This window comes from Vulpes lagopus, chromosome X (genome assembly GCF_018345385.1).
Source record: "Vulpes lagopus strain Blue_001 chromosome X, ASM1834538v1, whole genome shotgun sequence".
Lineage (NCBI taxonomy): Eukaryota > Metazoa > Chordata > Mammalia > Carnivora > Canidae > Vulpes > Vulpes lagopus.
In genome coordinates this window covers 43,477,816-43,501,867 of record NC_054848.1, presented here as the reverse complement: position 1 = coordinate 43,501,867, position 24,052 = coordinate 43,477,816, and the positions used below count along the sequence as shown (strand labels likewise).

The 24,052-nt window shown below is 40.8% G+C and overlaps 1 pseudogene; it reads right to left on the bottom strand.

Moving 5' to 3' along the window:
- Positions 1-1,023: 1,023 nt before the first annotated feature.
- Positions 1,024-1,197, bottom strand: LOC121483740 (annotated as a pseudogene).
- Between the last annotated feature and the right edge of the window lie 22,855 nt (positions 1,198-24,052).

The following is a 24,052-nucleotide window of genomic DNA, read 5'->3' as shown; positions in this document are numbered from 1 at the left end:
ATCAGGTCATTAATTGCGACAAATGTACCTTACTAATGTAAAACATTAATCATAGGGGAAACCAGGTGTAGGAGATATAGGAACTCTGTACTACCTTGGTAACTTTTTCATAAAGGTGCTTGGCAAAGTGAAAAAAAAATCTCAATGCCAATAGTCATTAGGGAAATGCAGATTAAAACCACATTAAAATACCACTCTATACCTATTAGAATGGCTAATTCTAAAAACTCACAATAACAAGTAGTGCAAGGCTGCTGAGCAACTGGAACTCATACATTGTTGGTGAGAATAGAAAGGTGATACAGTTATTTTGAAAAACATTCTGGCAATTTCTTTTAAAGTTAAACATTCACTTACCACATGACCCAGCAATTCCACTTCTGGATAATTGCCTAAGTGAAATGAAAACTTATGTTCACACAAAAATCTGTATAACAAATGTTTATTGCAGCTTTATTCTTAATTGCCAAAAACTGAAAACAACCCAACTATCTCTCAAATGTTTAATGGATAAACAAAGATTGGTACATCCATATAATGGAATACAATTCATCAATAAAAAGGAAGGAATTATTGATACGTAAAATAAACCAGACTTAAAAGGCTACATATTGTACAATTCCACATATATAATGTTCTGGAAAAGTCATGACTGTAGGAATGGATTACTTAGTGACAGAGGTTAAGTGTTGGGGAGGAAGGTTTAATTACAAAGAAGAGGCTCAAGGATATTTTGGGAGGTAATGTAGTTGTTCTGTGTCTTCATTGTGATGGTATTTAAACCTATACATTAACTAAAACTCATAGAAATTTACACCAAAAATAGTAACATTAAAAAATAAACCCTCAAATCAGTTACATTTCTATATTTCCTCAAAAAAAAAAAAGAGTTAGAAAACAAAATTCTTAGAAGATACCCTTATGACAGCATCAAAATACTGAAGACATAGTAGCCAACCTAACAAATGACATGCAATAACTTTAGGGAAAATTATGAAAATTAATTGGGAGGTATTGTTATGAAACTGAATGGGTTCCCCAAAATTTATATGTTGGAATGTAATCCCTAATGTGATGGTATTAGGAGGTGGGGCCTTTGGGAACTGATAAGATCATGAGGATCCTTATGTTTTCAATTAGCAGTAATCACGCCTAGGATAAACCTCATTGGCTATGATACTGCCACTGCGCAAAGCTGGATAGATCCTTATGAATGGGATTAGTGGCCCTATAACAGAAGCCCCAGAAAGCTCTCTTGCCCCTTCTGCCATGTGAGAACACAGAGAGAGGACAGCCACCTATGAACCAGGAAGTGATACCTCACTAGACACTGAATCTGCTAGAGCTTTTATCCTGGTCTTCCTAGCCATCAGAACTATGAGAAATAAATTTCTATTGTTTATAAGCCACACAGCCTATGGTATTCTATTGCAGCAGCCCCACTAGACTAAGACAGACATAATGGAAATCCATATGAAGGAGAGATACACCATCTTCATTAATTGCATCACTCTGTAAACATGTCAGTTTTCCCCAAATTGATCTATAGATGCACTGAAATCCCAAGAAGAATCCCAACAGGATTTTTTGTGGGTGTATTTGAGATATTGACACCTTGATTCTAAAGTATATGTGGAAATGCAAAGGGTCAAAAATATCCAAAGCACTCTTTTTTAAAAAAGATTTTTTTAAATTTATTCATGAGAGAGGCAGAGACATAGGCAGAGGGAGAGACAGGCTCCCCACGGAGAGCTCAATGTGGGACTTGATTCCAGGACCCCGGGATCATGCCCTCAGCCGAAGGCAGACACTCAACTGCTGAGCCACCCAGGCGTCCTCAAAGCACTCTTAACATAGAAGAACGAAGTGGGAAAGTTTGCTTTACCAGAGTATAGAGCTATTGTCACCTTAATAACAATAGTGAGGTGTGACACAAGTATAGGCAAGTAAACTGATTAAACCAATGAGACACACAAAGCACTCTTACATGTATATGGTGCCTTGTTTTATGACAAAATGGCACTACAAAGTGGTGGATGAAGAAAGTTTGTTTTAAATAAATAGTGCTAGGGCTATGAGGTATTCATATGGGACACAAAATTAAATGGAAGCCTATTTCTACACCAACACCAAGTTGATTAAAAATTTCAAAGCAAGTGCCAAAACTAGAAAGCCTTTAAAATAATTTTATAGGAGAATATATTCATACCCTTGGAATGGGGAGAAAATATTTGCAAAACATATAATCCATAAAGAACTTATATTCAGAAGATAAATATAGATAGATAAATACAAATTTTTACACAGACAGCCCAATAGAATAATAAAGGACTTGAAAAGTCACTTCACAAAGGAGGAAATCCAAATGATCAATAAACATAAAAGTGTACCCATCTATATTAAAATTTAAAAGTATGACAAATGCCAAATATAGGAAAGGATGTGGATCAACAGTAACTTTCATATACTGTTGGTGGGAGTATGAATTGGTACAAGCACTTTGTAAAACAGTTTGACATTAGCAATTAAAATAGAAGATATAATTACACTATAACCAAAAAGGTTTATCCTGAGTAATAAACAGAAATGTGTGAAAATACACAAAAATGATATATAGCTTTACTCATAACAGCTGAAAACTAAATACAATATAAATTTCTTTCAATGTAGAAGGATAAAATTTTCTGTATTCATATAATAAATTACTATATAGCTAGGAACATAAAAATGTTACAGTGCACAAAGTAACCTGGATAAATTTCACAAATGTAATCTTGCAGAAGAAAAGTCAGACACAAAAGAAGATAGCACATAGTATTTCAAGCATATAAATTTCAAAACAAAATTTAGCTGTAGTGTTTAGGGATGCACACATAGGTACTAAAGGTATAAAGAAATGCTAGGAAGTGATTACCACAAAAGCCACATCATATTTTTCTTTTAGTAGGGTGGAAGGATGTGCAAGAGAAAGGGATACAGGTAGGAGGGCTTTCCTGGGTGCTGACCGTGTTTTATTTCTTTTTTTTTTTTTTTTTAATTAACTTTTATTGGTGTTTAATTTACCAACATACAGAAAAACACCCAGTGCTCATCCCGTCAAGTGTCCACCTCAGTGCCCGTCACCCATTCCCCTCCAACGCCCGCCCTCCTCCCCTTCCACCACCCCTAGTTCGTTTCCCCGAGTTAGGAGTCTTTATGTTCTGTCTCCCTTCCTGATATTTCCCAACATTTCTTTTCCCTTCCTTTATATTCCCTTTCACTATTATTCATATTCCCCAAATGAATGAGAACATACACTGTTTGTCCTTCTCCGATTGACTTATTTCACTCAGCATAATACCCTCCAGTTCCATCCACGTTGAAGCAAATGGTGGGTATTTGTCGTTTCTAATGGCTGAGTAATATTCCATTGTATACATAAACCACATCTTCTTTATCCATTCATCTTTTGATGGACACCGAGGCTCCTTCCACAGTTTGGCTATTGTGGCCATTGCTGATAGAAACATCGGGGTGCAGGTGTCCCGACGTTTCATTGCATCTGAATCTTTGGGGTAAATCCCCAACAGTGCAATTGCTGGGTCATAGGGCAGGTCTATTTTTAACTCTTTGAGGAACCTCCACACAGTTTTCCAGAGTGGCTGCACCAGTTCACATTCCCACCAACAGTGTAAGAGGGTTCCCTTTTCTCCGCATCCTCTCCAACATTTGTTGTTTCCTGCCTTGTTAATTTTCCCCATTCTCACTGGTGTGAGGTGGTATCTCATTGTGGTTTTGATTTGTATTTCCCTGATGGCAAGTGATGCAGAGCATTTTCTCATGTGCTTGTTGGCCATGTCCATGTCTTCCTCTGTGAGATTTCTCTTCATGTCTTTTGCCCATTTCATGATTGGATTGTTCGTTTCTTTGGTGTTGAGTTTAATAAGTTCTTTATAGATTTTGGAAACTAGCCCTTTATCTGATATGTCATTTGCAAATATCTTCTCCCATTCTGTAGGTTGTCTTTTAGTTTTGTTGACTGTATCCTTTGCTGTGCAAAAGCTTCTTATCTTGATGAAGTCCCAATAGTTCATTTTTGCTTTTGTTTCTTTTGCCTTCGTGGATGTATCTTGCAAGAAGTTACTGTGGCCAAGTTCAAAAAGGGTGTTGCCTGTGTTCTCCTCTAGGATTTTGATGGAATCTTGTCTCACATTTAGATCTCTCATCCATTTTGAGTTTATCTTTGTGTATGGTGAAAGAGAGTGGTCCAGTTTCATTCTTCTGCATGTGGATGTCCAATTTTCCCAGCACCATTTATTGAAGAGACTGTCTTTCTTCCAATGGATAGTCTTTCCTCCTTTATCGAATATTAGATGACCGTACATTTCAGGGTCCACTTCTGGGTTCTCTATTCTGTTCCATTGATCTATGTGTCTGTTTTTGTGCCAGTACCACACTGTCTTGATGACCACAGCTTTGTAATACAACCTGAAATCTGGCATTGTGATGCCCCCAGCTAAGGTTTTCTTTTTTAAAATTCCCCTGGCTATTCGGGGTCTTTTCTGATTCCACACAAATCTTAAAATAATTTGTTCTAACTCTCTGAAGAAAGTCCGTGGTATTTTGATAGGGATTGCATTAAACGTATAAATTGCCCTGGGTAACATTGACATTTTTACAATATTAATTCTGCCAATCCATGAGCATGGAATATTTTTCCATCTCTTTGTGTCTTCCTCAATTTCTTTCAGAAGTGTTCTATAGTTTTTAGGGTATAGATCTTTTACCTCTTTGGTTAGGTTTATTCCTAGGTATCTTATGCTTTTGGGTGCAATTGTAAATGGGATTGACTCCTTAATTTCTCTTTCTTCAGTCTCATTGTTAGTGTATAGAAATGCCATTGATTTCTGGGCATTGATTTTGTATCCTGCCACGCTACCAAATTGCTGTATGAGTTCTAGCAATCTGGGGGTGGAGGCTTTTGGGTTTTCTATGTAGAGTATCATGTCATCGGCGAAGAGGGAGAGTTTGACTTCTTCTTTGCCAATTTGAATGCCTTTAATGTCTTTTTGTTGTCTGATTGCTGAGGCGAGGACTTCCAGAACTATGTTGAACAGCAGTGGTGAGAGTGGACATCCCTGTCTTGTTCCTGATCTTAGGGGAAAGGCTCCCAGTGCTTCCCCATTGAGAATGATATTTGCTGTGGGCTTTTCGTAGATGGCTTTTAAGATGTCGAGGAAAGTTCCCTCTATCCCAACACTCTGAAGGGTTTTGATCAGGAATGGATGCTGTATTTTGTCAAATGCTTTCTCTGCATCTAATGAGAGTATCATATGGTTCTTGGTTTTTCTCTTGCTGATATGATGAATCACATTGATGGTTTTACGAGTGTTGAACCAGCCTTGTGTCCCAGGGATAAATCCTACTTGGTCATGGTGAATAATTTTCTTAATGTGTTGTTGGATCCTATTGGCTAGTATCTTGTTGAGAATTTTTGCATCCATGTTCATCAGGGATATTGGTCTGTAATTCTCCTTTTTGGTGGGGTCTTTGTCTGGTTTTGGAATTAAGGTGATGCTGGCCTCATAGAACGAATTTGGAAGTACTCCATCTCTTTCTATCTTTCCAAACAGCTTTAGTAGAATAGGTATGATTTCTTCTTTAAACGTTTGATAGAATTCCCCTGGGAAGCCATCTGGCCCTGGACTCTTGTGTCTTGGGAGGTTGTTGATGACTGCTTCAATTTCCTCCCTGGTTATTGGCCTGTTCAGGTTTTCTATTTCTTCCTGCTCCAGTTTTGGTAGTTTGTGGCTTTCCAGGAATGCGTCCATTTCTTCTAGATTTCCTAATTTATTGGCGTACAGCTGTTCATAATATGTTTTTAAAATCGTTTGTATTTCCTTGGTGTTGGTAGTGATGTCCCCTTTCTCATTCATGATTTTATTAATTTGAGTCTTCTCTCTCTTCTTTTTAATAAGGTTGGCTAATGGTTTATCTATCTTATTAATTCTTTCAAAGAACCAACTCCTGGTTCTGTTGATCTGTTCCACAGTTCTTTTGGTCTCGATATCATTGAGTTCTGCTCGAATTTTAATTAACTCTCTTCTTCTGCTGGGGGTGGGGTCTATTTGTTGCTTTTTCTCTAGTTCCTTTATGTGTAAGGTGAGCTTTTGAATTTGAGATCTTTCCAGTTTTTGAATGTATGCTTGTATTGCGATGTATTTCCCCCTCAGGACTGCTTTTGCTGCATCCCAAAGATTTTGAACGGTTGTATCTTCATTTTCATTAGTTTCCATGAATCTTTTTAATTCTTCCTTAATTTCCTGGTTGACCTTTTCATCTTTTAGCAGGATGGTCCTTAACCTCCACGTGTTTGTGGTCCTTCCATATTTCTTGTTGTGATTAAGTTCTAATTTCAAGGCATTATGGTCTGAGAATATACAGGGGACTATCCTGATCTTTTGGTATCGGTTCAGACCCGATTTGTGACCCAGTATGTGGTCTATTCTGGAGAAAGTTCCATGTGCACTTGAGAAGAATGTGTATTCAGTTGAGTTTGGATGTAAAGTTCTGTAGATATCTGTGAAATCCATCTGGTCCAGTGTATCATTTAAAGCTCTCGTTTCTTTGGAGATGTTGTGCTTAGAAGACCTATCCAGGGTAGAAAGAGCTAGATTGAAGTCACCAAGTATAAGTGTATTATTATCAAGGTATTTCTTGAGTTTGGTTATTAATTGGTTTAAATATTTGGCAGCTCCCACATTCGGGGCATATATATTGAGGAGTGTTAAGTCCTCTTGTTGGATAGATCCTTTGAGTATGAGATAGTGTCCTTCTTCATCTCTCACTATAGTCTTCGGGGTAAATTTTAATTTATCTGATATAAGGATGGCAACCCCTGCTTTCTTTTGAGGACCATTTGAATGGTAAATGGTTCTCCAACCTTTTATTTTCAGGTTGTAGGTGTCCTTCTGTCTAAAATGAGTCTCTTGTAGACAGCAAATAGATGGGTCCTGCTTTTTTATCCAGTCTGAAACCCTGCGCCTTTTGATGGGGTCATTAAGCCCGTTCACATTCAGAGTTACTATTGATAGATATGAGTTTAGTGTCATCATATCTATTCAGTCCTTGTTTTTGTGGATTGTTCCACTGAACTTCTTCTTAAAGGGGAATTTTAAGAGTCCCCCTTAAAATTTCTTGCAGAGCTGGTTTGGAGGTTACATATTCTTTCAGTTCCTGCCTGTCTTGGAAGCTCTTTATCTCTCCTTCCATTTTGAATGAAAGCCTTGCTGGGTAAAGTATTCTTGGTTGCATGTTCTTTTCATTTAGGACCCTGAATATATCCTGCCAGCCCTTTCTGGCCTGCCAGGTCTCTGTGGAGAGGTCTGCTGTTACCCTAATATTCCTCCCCATAAAAGTCAGGGACTTTTTTTCTCTTGCTGCTTTAAGGATCTTCTCCTTATCTTTGGAATTTGCAAGCTTCACTATTAAATGTCGAGGTGTTGAACGGTTTTTGTTGATTTTAGGGGGGGATCTCTCTATTTCCTGGATCTGAATGCCTGTTTCCCTTCCCAGATTCGGAAAGTTTTCAGCTAGGATTTGTTCAAATACATATTCTGGCCCTCTGTCCCTTTCCGCGCCCTCAGGAACCCCAATTAAACGTAGGTTTTTCTTCCTCAGGCTGTCATTTATTTCCCTTAATCTATCCTCATGGTCTTTTAATTGCCTGTCTCTTTTTTCCTCAGTTTCCCTCTTTGCCATCAACTTGTCTTCTATGTCACTCACTCGTTCTTCCACCTCGTCAAGCCTCGTCGTTAGGACTTCTAGCTTGGATTGCATCTCATTTAATTGATTTTTAATTTCTGCCTGATTAGATCTAAATTCTGCAGTCATGAAGTCTCTTGAGTCCTTTATGGTTTTTTCTAGAGCCACCAGTAGCTGTAAAATAGTGCTTCTGAATTGGCTTTCTGACATTGAATTGTAATCCATATTTTGTAACTCTGTGGGAGAGAGGGCTGTTTCTGATTCTTTTTTTTGAGGGGTTTTCCTTCTGGTCATTTTGCTCAGTGCAGAGTGGCCAAAAACAAGTTGTATTGGGAAAAGGAGAAAAAGAGAGAGAAGGAAAGAAAAGAGAAAAAGAAAAAAGAGAAAGAAGAAAAAAATAGGGGAAAAAGAGAAGAAAAAGAAAGAAAAAGAAAGAAAGGAGAAAAAAGAAAAAAGGGGGGGTGGGGGAAGCAATCATAAATCAAGAAGAAAGAGAGAAAAAAAAAGCACAAAACAAAACAAAAACTAAAACTAAAACAAAAACAAAAAAACAAAAAACAAAAAAAAAACCACGGGGGAGTATCTTCGGATTCTGTGTGGTTTAAGTCCCTTGACTTCCCTTGGAACTGGTCCGTCTCGCTGGTCTTCTGGGGGAGGGGCCTGCTGTGCTGATTCTCAGGTGTTAGCACTTGGGGGAGCTGCTCTGCCCCTGCCTGGTGCAGGGCTCAGTGGGGGTTGTTCACCCCGTGAGGCCCCGGGAGGAAGCCCCAGTGGCGGGGGCAGCTCTGGGACCCTCGAGTCAGCTCCCGCAGTAGCTCCGGGGCTCTCCGTCTGCAGGGCCTGGAGGCTCCGGGGCGGGGCCGCTGATCTGCTCAGTTCCAGGTAGGAGCGTCCTTGCTGTCCTGGGCCCTCCCGGCCTCTGCCTGTCCCGGGGGAGGCCGGATCCTGGGCTGTGTCCCGGCGCCCTGTGCTCCGGGGCCTGCGCTGTTGGATTCGCGCTCCCGGCGGTGCAGCCCCCTCCGCGGAGCCGCCGCCCGAGCCTCTCCGAGCTGTTCCCGGAGCCGCGTAGCCCCCTCCGCGCGGAGCTTCTTCCTCTGCGCGAGCCGCCGCCGCTGAGCTGTTCCCGGAGCCGCGCAGCCCCCTCCGCGGAGCCGCCGCCCGAGCCCCTCCGAGCTGTTCCCGGAGCCGCGCAGCCCCCTCCGCGCGGAGCTTCTTCCTCCGCCCGAGCCCCTCCGAGCTGTTCCCGGAGCCCCGCAGCCCCCTCCGCGGAGCCGCCGCCCGAGCCCGTCCGAGCTGCTCCGGGTCCCGCCGAGCGCTGCAGCCCTTAGGGAGCTCGGCGCATCTCCCCGGGGCGCAGTTCCTCTGTTACTGTCCCAGGGAGCCCGAGGGCGTCCCCGCCTTTCTGGGGATCCTGCTCCAATTCCCGGGGAGCCCCTTTCCGCGGGGAAGGTTGGTGCAGCTCCTGCTCCTCCGGGACGGGGCTCTCCTGTCCTGGGGACACTCGCCCCGGCCTCGGCCGGCTCCTCGCGGGGCCCCTCCCCCTTGGAGGCCTTTTGTTCCTTTATTCCTTTTTCCCCGTCTTCCTACCTTGATAGAAGCGCGAACTCTTCTCACTGGAGCGTTCCAGCTGGTCTCTCTTTAAATCTCAGGCCGAATTCGTAGGTTTTCAGGATGATTGGATGGTTTTCTAGGTAATTTGCTGAGGACAGGTGACCTGGAGACCCTACTCCTCCGCCATCTTGCCCCTCCCCCCCGTGTTTTATTTCTTATTCTGAGTGATGGTTACACGTGTGTATTCGATTTGTGATAATTCATTGAGCTATATGGTTTATGTACTTTAACTGCATGATACTTATATTTCACTCTTTTAAAATTTTTTGAAAGAAAATATGGAGCCTATCTGATATAAACTCTCTCAGCTTGTTACTCCCTTACTGGTAAATCCATTTACATCTACACCCATCCTCGCCTTTTCCCTCTAGCCTCAAAGATAAGTCATTTCTTCTGCGTCCTCTGTGTCCTTTCACCACCAATTATTCCTCTTCCTTCGACATCTTCAACCACCCTCATTCCACTGCTTTGTTCTATAAATACCCTAAAACAGTCTAGTATACCCCACCTCTTTTTTCCTTCTTCTTTTTGCCCTTCCACTTTTCTCCTCCTTTCACAAATGTTAAAAGGTTAATTTACACACATGCGTGCGTACACACACACACACACACACACACACACAAATTTATTTTTATTTATTTTCACTTCTCAATCAATTAAAATTTGGTTTTCACACTTCAACTCACTGCCCTGTTTTTAAGTTCATCAATGATCTCCTTCTTAATTGTCAAGTCCAATAGTTCAGGTGTCATCTTTTTGGCTTTTTTTATTGTATTTGATTATACTTTTCAAACTTCTTTAAATCTTCTCTTTTGGCTTCCAAAACACTGCTCTTTCCTGTTTCCTTTTGTTTCTATTACTACTAAGAAGAAGTAGTAATAGAAGTAGCTAATAATAATATATATTATATGCATAATATATATTCTACATCCTCAGTAACATTCTAAGCATTTACATAAATTGAATTGCTTAATCCTCATACAACCTTATACAATAGATACTACTGCCAGCATATTTAGAAATAAAGTAATGAAAACACCTAAAGTCATTAAGCTAAGAGGCAGAGGTGAAATTTGAACCTAGGCAGTCTGTATCCAAAATCTGTTCTTTTAACTTCTACTGCTCTTGTCTCCACAGTTGCCATCAAGGGCTGTTTTTCTTCTGTCTATTCTTTAACTGTTGGCATTCCCTGGAATTTATCCTTAACCCTCTGCTCTTTAGATAATCTTGTCCACTCTCATGATTTTAAAAGACTATCAATATGCCAATGATTCCCAAATCCATACTTATACCTCTGACTTCTCTGCTAAATTCAGGACTGGTCTCATGGGCATGAACCCTGTGCTGGTTCACAGGGCCCCATGGTTAGAAAAGTCCCTGCACTGGTTTAATGCTCTGCTGCCACTGTCTTGAAATTCTTAATAATTTTTGAGCAAGTGGCTTCACATTTTACATTTTATTTTATTTTAAAGATTTATTTGTTTATTTGAGAGTGAGGTTGCAGAGGGACAGAGAGTCTTAAGCAGACTCCATGCTGAGCACAGAGCCTGAAGCAGGGCTAGATCTCATGACTCTAGATCTCATGACTCTAGATCTCACAATTCTCTTTTGGCTTCCAAAACACTGCTCTTTCCTGTTTCCTTTTGTTTCTGGGTTGGGTCAGAAGAGCTATAGTTCACTATAGATCACTGCCTAAGCCAAAACCAAGAATCAGACATTTAACCAACTGTGCCACCCAGGCACCCCAAGCAGCTTCATATTTTAATTTTGTACTAGGACTTACAAATTATGTAGCTTGCCCTGCCTAACCTTCTAACATACATATCCAGCTGCCACTGGACACCTCCACCTCTCTCTGCCCAAATCTGCACTCATATTCTTCTATCTCAACCTTCCAAATATTCTATCTGAAATTATAATGGTCAATGGTCATCTGTTGACCCAACCCAGAATCCTGAGAGCCATCCTTCATTTCACCTCTTCTCTACATCCAGTCCTGCCAAGTCCTGCCACTTAAACTTTCTACCTTTTCCTTGAAATTTTTTCCTTGAATTATTTTTAATTCCATTACTGCTAGTTCATATCCTAATTATCTTTTGTCTGGAATGTTGCAATAGTTCCCTTTAAAAGTTTGTCCTTTGTCTAGTCTTACCCCTTTCAAACACATCCTTCATAATGCTGCAAAGCAGGGTAACCACATTGCATAACTCCAAGTAACATTACTCACAGGGTGTAAAGTAGTAGCCCTAATAACAAGACTGGTTTTTCTTAAATGCAAATTTGGTTATGTTAATACTCTACTTAAGACTATTCAGGCAGCCCCAGTGGCTTAGTGGTTTAGCGCTGCCTTTAGCCTAGGACGTGATCCTGGAGACCTGAGATCAAATCCCATGTCAGGCTCCCTGCATGGAGCCTGCTTCTCCCTCTGCCTATCTCTCTCTCTCTCCCTCTCTCTCTCTGTCTTTCATGAATAAATAAATAAAATCTTTTTTAAAAAAGACTATGCAATGGTACCCCAGCAACTGCAGGATAAATCCAAGCTCTTTACATTCCATTCAAACACTCCATGATCTAGCTCTCAACAACTCCTTTCCTTCATCTCATAATCTGTCAGCAAAGACCTCTGCTTGGAATTTCCAGTTCACACCATGCTTTTTTTCTCTGATTGCAATGTCCTCTTCTCAGCTTCCTATTCCTTATTCCTTTTCATATGTGTAATTTCTATTTCTGCTTCAGAACTCAATTCAAGCAATCTGCTTCAGAGTTTACTCTGAACCTTGACCCCTAATCCCAGGCTGGTCTAAGAATCTCCTCCTCTATTATAGTACTTAGAACACTCTGTGATCATTGTCCCCCCGCAAAAAGGTATAAGCTCCTTAAAGGTAGATATTCAGTGTCCTCAGCACCTAGCAAAGTTCCTGTCCAGGCTGAAATGATCCCAGCAAAAGACAAATTCTACCCTAACTTCAGGATACGAAATAGTTTTTCAGAAATCCTCTTAGTACTGTTCATAGTGGCAAACGTGGTTTAACAAGCACCAGCAAGAGAAGAAGAAAATGATAAATATATCCAGGGCTTATATGAAGCTGGCATGGAGCCATATTGATTGTAAAAATATTGAAACATTTTCATATCAGCCGGTAAATAGCTATTTAATGCTCAAGCTCTCCAACTGCTTCCACCACTATCCTAGGGCCTCCCCTATGTATCTCCTAGATTCCACCAGGATCCAGCTCAACAGATGCTTCTGGATCCTTGTTCTAGCACTAATGATTCCTCTGATTGATTAGTGTACAGGCTAAACCAATTGTTAAATATTTATATAATTACCTCTGAATTTACTCCTCCCCAGTTGTGCAGCATTTCCTCCAACAACTTATCTTTGTTTCAGGATCCTGGAGAACCGGGTTGTTCAACTTAGAACCTAAGCTGAATAACCAAACCTCCACTAGGAAAAGTAAACTGCAGTCAAAATGGATATTTAGCATCATCAGGATTGATATTTTTCAAGCTTTCTGTGGCATTGGATAACCCCAATTTTAAAGGAAATTTTTACTTGCATACACGTAAATACACTACTCAATTAATATCCTAATACCTTGCTCTTAATCTTTTCAGTCACCCTCTCCTGAACTAAAAACCTAAGTCCTGACAATCACTAAACTGTTCCAAAGTTCTATGATACTGTGATACTGCCATTTTAAAAACTTTAAATAAATGGAATCATACAGTATGTAACTTTTGGGGATTGGCTTCTTTTCATTCAATAAAAGTACCTGATTTTTTCTGTCAATATACTTTTCAGTTTGCATTAGGCTCTTTTTTATGACTTCTATTTCATTGCTGAGATTTTCTATTTTTTCATTTGTTTCTAGCATGTTCATAATTGCTCACTGAAGCATTTGTATAATGGCTTCTTTAAAATCTTTGTCAGATAATTCCAACATGATTCATCTCAGTGTTGGTGTCACTCGATTGTCTTTTTCTCATTCGAGTTATTTTCCTGATTCTTGGTATGACAGGTGATTTTTTAATGTATCCTGAATATTTTGGCTATTGTGTTAGGAAACTTTAGTTCTATATAAATCCCCTATTTTAGCAGGCAGTCTCCTTGTTTAGGTTTAGCACATAGATCCTATCCTACTTTTTTGTGCTGTGGTTTCAGTAACAGTTTAATTTTCAGAGCCTTTGCTGTGCTTTGATCTGCTTAGGCTATCTGGTGCCTTGGGGCTCCCATTGGTATGTGCTGGTCTGCCTGTGGAGGCAGAAGGCGCTTCCTCAGGCTAGGTTGTGTGGTGCCTCTAGCTGGAGAAAGGGAGTCTTCGTGAAGAACATTTTGTGCACTTGGCCACTTGTTGTGGCAGAATCTCTCCTCCCAGAGTAGCCTGGCCAGTCTGTGTCAGGGAAGGGATTCTCAGCCATTGGACACAAAGAAGCTTCCAGGATAGGTCACTTGTCCTGGAAGGATCCTGGTTGCAGGAGACTCCCTGGCTACCCAGTGCCTCTCATTGGAGAAGGGAGCCTCAAAGACCACAAGAACAAAGAGTTTTATTTCCAGGATTTACAGTTGTACCTAGTAAGTAGGAATAGGGAGAATGAGTTTATTCCATCTTATCTGGACGAGGAGAGATCTGTATTCTCTTTTATTCTAGTTAGGATGTCTTGGCATTAAACTAATCTCTTCCTTATTCTAAATTGTATAGAACATTTTAGAAAATATTGTTCTTGCTTTACATTTAAGAAATCTAACATCATCTCCCATTTGAATAGCCAGATGGATTATTCACCAATAACAAAACTGAGAGATTTTGTTCAAGATTATCACTTAAAAACAGAAAAAAAATTTCTTGAGGTATTACACACAGAAAACTAAATGATTAGTTTACTAATCATACATAAACTTAAGTTTACATACCAGTAAATTACCACAAAATGAACATACTCATATAGTATTTTATTTGATTAAAAAATAATTTGGAGATAGATTTCACAAAAGTGTGAATATACTTAACACTACTGAACTGTACACTTACAAATGGTTAAGAAGGTAAATTTTATGTTATGTGTTTTTTTCCAAATTAAAAAAAAAAGACTATGTGGAGACAAAACAATAAAATTCCGAAAAATAACCAACAATGCCTCCAGACTCACAGGCTAGCAGAGATCACTGGAGCAAATTCCTAGCATAGACCCTATGTCTTTAGCTCCTTTATCACATATTTGGAGAAATAGTTTTTCATGGTTTTTAGCTATGAAGAAAAAAAAGAAATGCGGCACCCATTGCATCTTAAGTGTTATGGAAAGCAAAGCATAGCTGTTATAGTTGAAATCAAGGTAATATAGCAGCCCTGCCCTTTTCGCTTGACTTTTTCATCACACAGTCATCTTGTCATCAGGACTGCTGTGCAAATTAAGTGAAATAAAATAGGTAAAAGGTCTGCTACATGGCAGATGTTCTTTAAAAGTTTGTTGAATATGGAGATGAAATGAGAGAGTAATACAGACCAGCTCATATTATAAACACATGCTGCTCTCTAAAGAGGAAAACCAGGGAAGAACAGTCGAAGAGGACTTACCTTATATGCCAAGCACCATGAAAAGTGATTTATAAATGAAATATCATTTTAACCCTGTACAATTAATGCTAAGAAAGTAGTACTATTAATTTTCCCATCTGAGAGATGAAGAAACTGAAGCTCAGAAAGATTAGGGTAACTTGCCCACTTGCCCGCTGACACACAGTAAAAAAAAAAAAAAAAAAGTAGATGAACTAGGATTTGAGTATCTACCTTCTCTCCCAGGAACAAAGCCAAGCCTGTCCAAGGAATAAGACTCAAACCCCTTTTCATGCAGTGCAATAATCAAGTCTCAGCAGGTCTTTCCAGCCTTCTCTCTCCACTTCTCCATCTTGTGTCTTTTGCTCTAATAACTGAATACTCCCTCCTTCATATTATTTCTCTCTCAGCCAACCATTACATGTTTACACCCTGCTGCTTCTCACTTCTATGTTTATTCCTACTGCCCTTAATTTGGCCTCTTCTCTCTTTGCCATTTGGAAATCTCTGTCCATGCCCACCCTTATAACTCTTATTGTGTTTTACTGTTATTTATATTGAATTGCCAATGTGTATTTACTTTTATGTGAGCCTTTTGAAGGCAAGAACCATTTCTTATTCACCTATTTTTGTCTAACATGATTCTTGGCACATAGTTGTTATCCAGAAAATGCCTGTTGAATGAATAAATGATTGTATGAACAAATGAATGACCCTAAACAGTATTTTTTCCTCTTCGGCCATTCATCGCTCCTGTTCTGAATTTTGGAGTCCCATTTTTGTGCTAACCATCTTCATTGATTATTTGCTTAATATTTTTCTTTAACTCAAACCACTTTTCAATATTTTAAATCAATTTAGTCTTGTTCTACACAATATTTGTGAAATTATGGATTATATGTATATATATATTTGTAACACATATTAAGATGAATACATAACTATTGAAATAAAAAAATGTTCATCTGCTTACCTCCTAAATCATCTTGTGAACCTCCAGTGGTATACATATCATGCTTAAGGAAATAATCATCTAATGATACCGATGCTGTTGCATGAAGCCTGAATTGGATAAGCAGAGGAAGCAGGGGAGAGTGAATGGCAGCTGGATATCTTTGTGATATTTACCACTGAGGCAGGTATCTTGATTGAGGCAGGAAATTTCTAAACAGTAGCAGTTTCTCATGGTATTGCTTGACCAGTCTCTGGAATATGGCATCCCAGACCTGACCTCAGGATGTCTATGTGGTACAAGAGACTCATCCCAAGCCACACTTGGCCCCATCATAATGCATCTGTTCTGTTAAAATTGAGTTCTGGCCCCAAGTCCCCAGTGCAAGCTTTCTCTTTGTGGCACTCAGTGTAGTACTGAATTCAAGGCAGTGTAACCTTTGCTGGTTCTCAACTGGGTGATCTGGTGCACATTTTTTGGACTTAATTTTTCTCACCTGTAAAATGTTGTGTGTGTGTGTGTGTGTGTGTGTGTGTGTGTGTGTGTGTGTATATAGTGGTTTTTCAACTATGGGTATACATTATAATTACCTGGGGAAATTTTTAAAAATTTGCCAGAAATGCTGATGTAATTGGTACAGTGAAGGCTAGGCACTGATATTGTTTTTAAAGTTCTCCAATGTTTAGCTAAGGTTGAGAATTACTGAGTTCACTGGAGAATTAAATTAAAGAATGTATAATGCACCTGGTACACAATAAATACACAAGAAATGTAAGCTATTATTATTATTATCATCATTACTATTAGGCTTATTCATTGGCTACCTTTTCCAGTTTCCATTCTGATAACCTATCCACAACCTCTTACTCTGACAAGCCCACACATCTCTGGCCCCAAAGACCAGACCAGCTGTCTGAATCATGTTTGCTGATGATGGCTGAACATTATCCTTTGCCCTCTTAGCAGAATCTCTGTGATGAGCCCCTGATATTGGGACTACATGTATTCCACACACTCTGGGTTGAAACCACTCATGGTCAGGTATGTGGGTGATTGTGAATAAGCCCCCATGCCCTGCTTCTCTCTATGGAATCTGAGATGCAGCGGGTGGCCATGGCAATCACATGTTGCTTCTCTCCCCCTCCTTATCCAGGGACATCAGGTTACAAGAGAACAAGCTGTTCTTCTGTCTTAGTAATGGGATGGGGGAAGGGAAGAGACCAGCTGTATGCATATGAGTCGCATATGAGCTGCATATGAACCTCAGGTGAGTTTGTTATTATGGAGGCTATTTTGCTTTTTTTATATACCATCAGCTACCAAAGCTGGTTTTGAGCCTAAGGAAGGCTATTAAGGTGACTACTTGCTAATGATCATTCTAAAAGCAATAGTTAATATTTATTGACTGCCATATTCTGTGTTAAAACACTGGATGGATGATCTTATTTAATTTCCAGAGTAATTTTTGGAGACAGGGTCTATTTTTATCATCTTCATTTTCAGGTAAGAAAACTGAGAGGCCCAGAAAGGTAAAGTAACTTGTCTCGAAGCAGTAGGTGAAGAATCCTAAGAAATCTGGCTCCAGAGACTGTGCTTTTACCCAGATCTCTAGACTTAGTCATAGAGATGCAAAAAATCGAGAGACCACCCATTCCAACCCCCTTACTTTATTAGTGGGAGAAACTAAAACCCAACTAAGGGAAAAGAACATTTTTCTGAATTATGGGCATCTTTTAAGAAAATTCATTTCACAGATATTTATTGAGAACCTGCTAATGCCAGGCCCTTTGGTAAGTGCTGGAGATACACAGTTAAAACTAATACTTGCCCTAATACAGCTTATATTATATGGAAGAGATGAATTATGAACAAACAAATGAAATAGATCTAGTATATTAAAAGTTGCTAAGTATTGTAAGAAAAATAAAAGACAGAAGAGGCAAAAAGAGCATGGGATAGCTGCTACTTAAAATAGAGCGATCAGGGACAATCTCATTGAAAAGGTATTACTTTATTAATATCTGAAGAAGGTGAAGGGGTTAATTATTTAAATATTTGGGGGAAGATTTTTTTCCTGATAAAGAAAACAGCTGGTACAAAAGGCCTTGTGGTAGATGCACATTTGGTATGTCCAAGGACCACTAAAGAAGCCAATGTGGCTAGAAGAGTGAGCATGAGGCAAAGTAGAAGGGCTTGATGTTATAAAGCAAATGATCATGCTGGGATTTGTAAGCCATTGTAAGATCTTTGATTTTTGTCTGAATGAGATGATAGGTCATTGGAGGATTTGGAGCACGGGAATGATATAATCTGACTTGAGAAATAAAAGTACTCCTCTGACTGATATAAGGAAGACAGATGATAGAAGGGCAATGGTAGAAAGAGGGGCTGAATATAGAGGCTACAATCAGTGAATGGTAGCTTAGAACAAAGTGGTAGTGGTGAAAAGGATGAAAAAGTGATCAATTTATGAGAAAATTTGAAGGTAGACCCAGTTGTAAGGGAAGAATAGTTGTGAGATGTGACAGAAAGAGAGGAATCAAGAATGTCTCATTCAGGGGGGAGGGGCAAGATGGCGGAGGAGCAGGGTCTCCAGGTCACCTGTCCTCAGCAAATTACCTAGAAAACCATCCAATCATCCTGAAAACCTACGAATTCGGCCTGAGATTTAAAGAGAGACCAGCTGGAACGCTACAGTGAGAAGAGTTCGCGCTTCTATCAAGGTAGGAAGACGGGGAAAAAGAGATAAAGACACAAAAGGCCTCCAAGGGGGAGGGGCCCCGCGAGGAGCCGGGCTGAGGCCGGGGCGAGTGTCCCCAGGACAGGAGAGCCCCGTCCCGGAGGAGCAGGAGCTGCACCAACCTTCCCCGCGGAAAGGGGCTCCCCGGGAATTGGAGCAGGATCCCCAGAAAGGCGGGGACGCCCTCGGGCTCCCTGGGACAGTAACAGAGGAACTGCGCCCGGGAGAGTGCGCCGAGCTCCCTAAGGGCTGCAGCGCTCGGCGGGACCCGGAGCAGCTCGGAGGGGCTCGGGCGGCGGCTCCGCGGAGGGGGCTGCGGGGCTCCGGGAACAGCTCGGCGGCGGCGGCTCGGGCGGAGGAAGAAGCTCCGCGGAGGGGGCGGCGCGGCTCCGGGAACAGCTCGGAGAGGCTCGGGCGGCGGCTCCGCGGAGGGGGCTGCGCGGCTCTGGGAACAGCTCAGCGGCGGCGGCTCGCGCAGAGGAAGAAGCTCCGCGCGGAGGGGGCTGCGCGGCTCCGGGAACAGCTCGGAGAGGCTCGGGCGGCGGCTCCGCGGAGGGGGCTGCACCGCCGGGAGCGCGAATCCAACAGCGCAGGCCCCGGAGCACAGGGCGCCGGGACACAGCCCAGGATCCGGCCTCCCCCGGGACAGGCAGAGGCCGGGAGGGCCCAGGACAGCAAGGACGCTCCTGCCTGGAACTGAGCAGATCAGCGGCCCCGCCCCGGAGCCCCCAGGCCCTGCAGAAGGAGAGCCCCGGAGCTACTGCGGGGGCTGAATCCAGGGTCCCAGAGCTGCCCCCGCCACTGTGGCTTCCTCCCGGGGCCTCACGGGGTGAACAACCCCCACCGAGCCCTGCACCAGGCAGGGGCAGAGCAGCTCCCCCAAGTGCTAACACCTGAGAATCAGCACAGCAGGCCCCTCCCCCAGAAGACCAGCGAGACGGACCAGTTCCAAGGGAAATCAAGGGACTTAAACTACACAGAATCGGAAGATACTCCCCCGTGGTTTTTTTTGTTTTTTGTTTTTTTGTTTTTGTTTTTGTTTTTTTTTGTTTTGTTTTGTTTTGTTTTGTGCTTTTTTTTTTCTCTCTTTCTTCTTGATTTCTGATTGCTTCCCCCACCCCCCCTTTTTTCTTTTTTCTCCTTTCTTTCTTTTTCTTTCTTTTTCTTCTCTTTTTCCCCTATTTTTTTCTTCTTTCTCTTTTTTCTTTTTCTCTTTTCTTTCCTTCTCTCTCTTTTTCTCCTTTTCCCAATACAACTTGTTTTTGGCCACTCTGCACTAAGCAAAATGACTAGAAGGAAAACCCCTCAAAAAAAAGAATCAGAAACAGCCCACTCTCCCACAGAGTTACAAAATATGGATTACAATTCAATGTCAGAAAGCCAATTCAGAAGCACTATTTTACAGCTACTGGTGGCTCTAGAAAAAACCATAAAGGACTCAAGAGACTTCATGACTGCAGAATTTAGATCTAATCAGGCAGAAATTAAAAATCAATTAAATGAGATGCAATCCAAGCTAGAAGTCCTAACGACGAGGCTTGACGAGGTGGAAGAACGAGTGAGTGACATAGAAGACAAGTTGATGGCAAAGAGGGAAACTGAGGAAAAAAGAGACAGGCAATTAAAAGACCATGAGGATAGATTAAGGGAAATAAATGATAGCCTGAGGAAGAAAAACCTACGTTTAATTGGGGTTCCCGAGGGCGTGGAAAGGGACAGAGGGCCAGAATATGTATTTGAACAAATCCTAGCTGAAAACTTTCCGAATCTGGGAAGGGAAACAGGCATTCAGATCCAGGAAATAGAGAGATCCCCCCCTAAAATCAACAAAAACCGTTCAACACCTCGACATTTAATAGTGAAGCTTGCAAATTCCAAAGATAAGGAGAAGATCCTTAAAGCAGCAAGAGAAAAAAAGTCCCTGACTTTTATGGGGAGGAATATTAGGGTAACAGCAGACCTCTCCACAGAGACCTGGCAGGCCAGAAAGGGCTGGCAGGATATATTCAGGGTCCTAAATGAAAAGAACATGCAACCAAGAATACTTTACCCCGCAAGGCTTTCATTCAAAATGGAAGGAGAGATAAAGAGCTTCCAAGACAGGCAGGAACTGAAAGAATATGTAACCTCCAAACCAGCTCTGCAAGAAATTTTAAGGGGGACTCTTAAAATTCCCCTTTAAGAAGAAGTTCAGTGGAACAATCCACAAAAACAAGGACTGAATAGATATGATGACACTAAACTCATATCTATCAATAGTAACTCTGAATGTGAACGGGCTTAATGACCCCATCAAAAGGCGCAGGGTTTCAGACTGGATAAAAAAGCAGGACCCATCTATTTGCTGTCTACAAGAGACTCATTTTAGACAGAAGGACACCTACAACCTGAAAATAAAAGGTTGGAGAACCATTTACCATTCAAATGGTCCTCAAAAGAAAGCAGGGGTTGCCATCCTTATATCAGATAAATTAAAATTTACCCCGAAGACTATAGTGAGAGATGAAGAGGGACACTATCTCATACTCAAAGGATCTATCCAACAAGAGGACTTAACAATCCTCAATATATATGCCCCGAATGTGGGAGCTGCCAAATATTTAAACCAATTAATAACCAAACTCAAGAAATACCTTGATAATAATACACTTATACTTGGTGACTTCAATCTAGCTCTTTCTACCCTGGATAGGTCTTCTAAGCACAACATCTCCAAAGAAACGAGAGCTTTAAATGATACACTGGACCAGATGGATTTCACAGATATCTACAGAACTTTACATCCAAACTCAACTGAATACACATTCTTCTCAAGTGCACATGGAACTTTCTCCAGAATAGACCACATACTGGGTCACAAATCGGGTCTGAACCGATACCAAAAGATCGGGATAGTCCCCTGTATATTCTCAGACCATAATGCCTTGAAATTAGAACTTAATCACAACAAGAAATATGGAAGGACCACAAACACGTGGAGGTTAAGGACCATCCTCCTAAAAGATGAAAAGGTCAACCAGGAAATTAAGGAAGAATTAAAAAGATTCATGGAAACTAATGAAAATGAAGATACAACCGTTCAAAATCTTTGGGATGCAGCAAAAGCAGTCCTGAGGGGGAAATACATCGCAATACAAGCATCCATTCAAAGACTGGAAAGATCTCAAATTCAAAAGCTCACCTTACACATAAAGGAACTAGAGAAAAAGCAACAAATAGACCCCACCCCCAGCAGAAGAAGAGAGTTAATTAAAATTCGAGCAGAACTCAATGATATCGAGACCAAAAGAACTGTGGAACAGATCAACAGAACCAGGAGTTGGTTCTTTGAAAGAATTAATAAGATAGATAAACCATTAGCCAACCTTATTAAAAAGAAGAGAGAGAAGACTCAAATTAATAAAATCATGAATGAGAAAGGGGACATCACTACCAACACCAAGGAAATACAAACGATTTTAAAAACATATTATGAACAGCTGTACGCCAATAAATTAGGAAATCTAGAAGAAATGGACGCATTCCTGGAAAGCCACAAACTACCAAAACTGGAGCAGGAAGAAATAGAAAACCTGAACAGGCCAATAACCAGGGAGGAAATCGAAGCAGTCATCAAAAACCTCCCAAGACACAAGAGTCCAGGGCCAGATGGCTTCCCAGGGGAATTCTATCAAACGTTTAAAGAAGAAATCATACCTATTCTACTAAAGCTGTTTGGAAAGATAGAAAGAGATGGAGTACTTCCAAATTCGTTCTATGAGGCCAGCATCACCTTAATTCCGAAACCAGACAAAGACCCCACCAAAAAGGAGAATTACAGACCAATATCCCTGATGAACATGGATGCAAAAATTCTCAACAAGATACTAGCCAATAGGATCCAACAACACATTAAGAAAATTATTCACCATGACCAAGTAGGATTTATCCCTGGGACACAAGGCTGGTTCAACACTCGTAAAACCATCAATGTGATTCATCATATCAGCAAGAGAAAAACCAAGAACCATATGATACTCTCATTAGATGCAGAGAAAGCATTTGACAAAATACAGCATCCATTCCTGATCAAAACCCTTCAGAGTGTTGGGATAGAGGGAACTTTCCTCGACATCTTAAAAGCCATCTACGAAAAGCCCACAGCAAATATCATTCTCAATGGGGAAGCACTGGGAGCCTTTCCCCTAAGATCAGGAACAAGACAGGGATGTCCACTCTCACCACTGCTGTTCAACATAGTTCTGGAAGTCCTCGCCTCAGCAATCAGACAACAAAAAGACATTAAAGGCATTCAAATTGGCAAAGAAGAAGTCAAACTCTCCCTCTTCGCCGATGACATGATACTCTACATAGAAAACCCAAAAGCCTCCACCCCCAGATTGCTAGAACTCATACAGCAATTTGGTAGCGTGGCAGGATACAAAATCAATGCCCAGAAATCAATGGCATTTCTATACACTAACAATGAGACTGAAGAAAGAGAAATTAAGGAGTCAATCCCATTTACAATTGCACCCAAAAGCATAAGATACCTAGGAATAAACCTAACCAAAGAGGTAAAAGATCTATACCCTAAAAACTATAGAACACTTCTGAAAGAAATTGAGGAAGACACAAAGAGATGGAAAAATATTCCATGCTCATGGATTGGCAGAATTAATATTGTAAAAATGTCAATGTTACCCAGGGCAATTTATACGTTTAATGCAATCCCTATCAAAATACCATGGACTTTCTTCAGAGAGTTAGAACAAATTATTTTAAGATTTGTGTGGAATCAGAAAAGACCCCGAATAGCCAGGGGAATTTTAAAAAAGAAAACCTTAGCTGGGGGCATACAATGCCAGATTTCAGGTTGTATTACAAAGCTGTGGTCATCAAGACAGTGTGGTACTGGCACAAAAACAGACACATAGATCAATGGAACAGAATAGAGAACCCAGAAGTGGACCCTGAAATGTACGGCCATCTAATATTCGATAAAGGAGGAAAGACTATCCATTGGAAGAAAGACAGTCTCTTCAATAAATGGTGCTGGGAAAATTGGACATCCACATGCAGAAGAATGAAACTGGACCACTCTCTTTCACCATACACAAAGATAAACTCAAAATGGATGAGAGATCTAAATGTGAGACAAGATTCCATCAAAATCCTAGAGGAGAACACAGGCAACACCCTTTTTGAACTTGGCCACAGTAACTTCTTGCAAGATACATCCACGAAGGCAAAAGAAACAAAAGCAAAAATGAACTATTGGGACTTCATCAAGATAAGAAGCTTTTGCACAGCAAAGGATACAGTCAACAAAACTAAAAGACAACCTACAGAATGGGAGAAGATATTTGCAAATGACATATCAGATAAAGGGCTAGTTTCCAAAATCTATAAAGAACTTATTAAACTCAACACCAAAGAAACAAACAATCCAATCATGAAATGGGCAAAAGA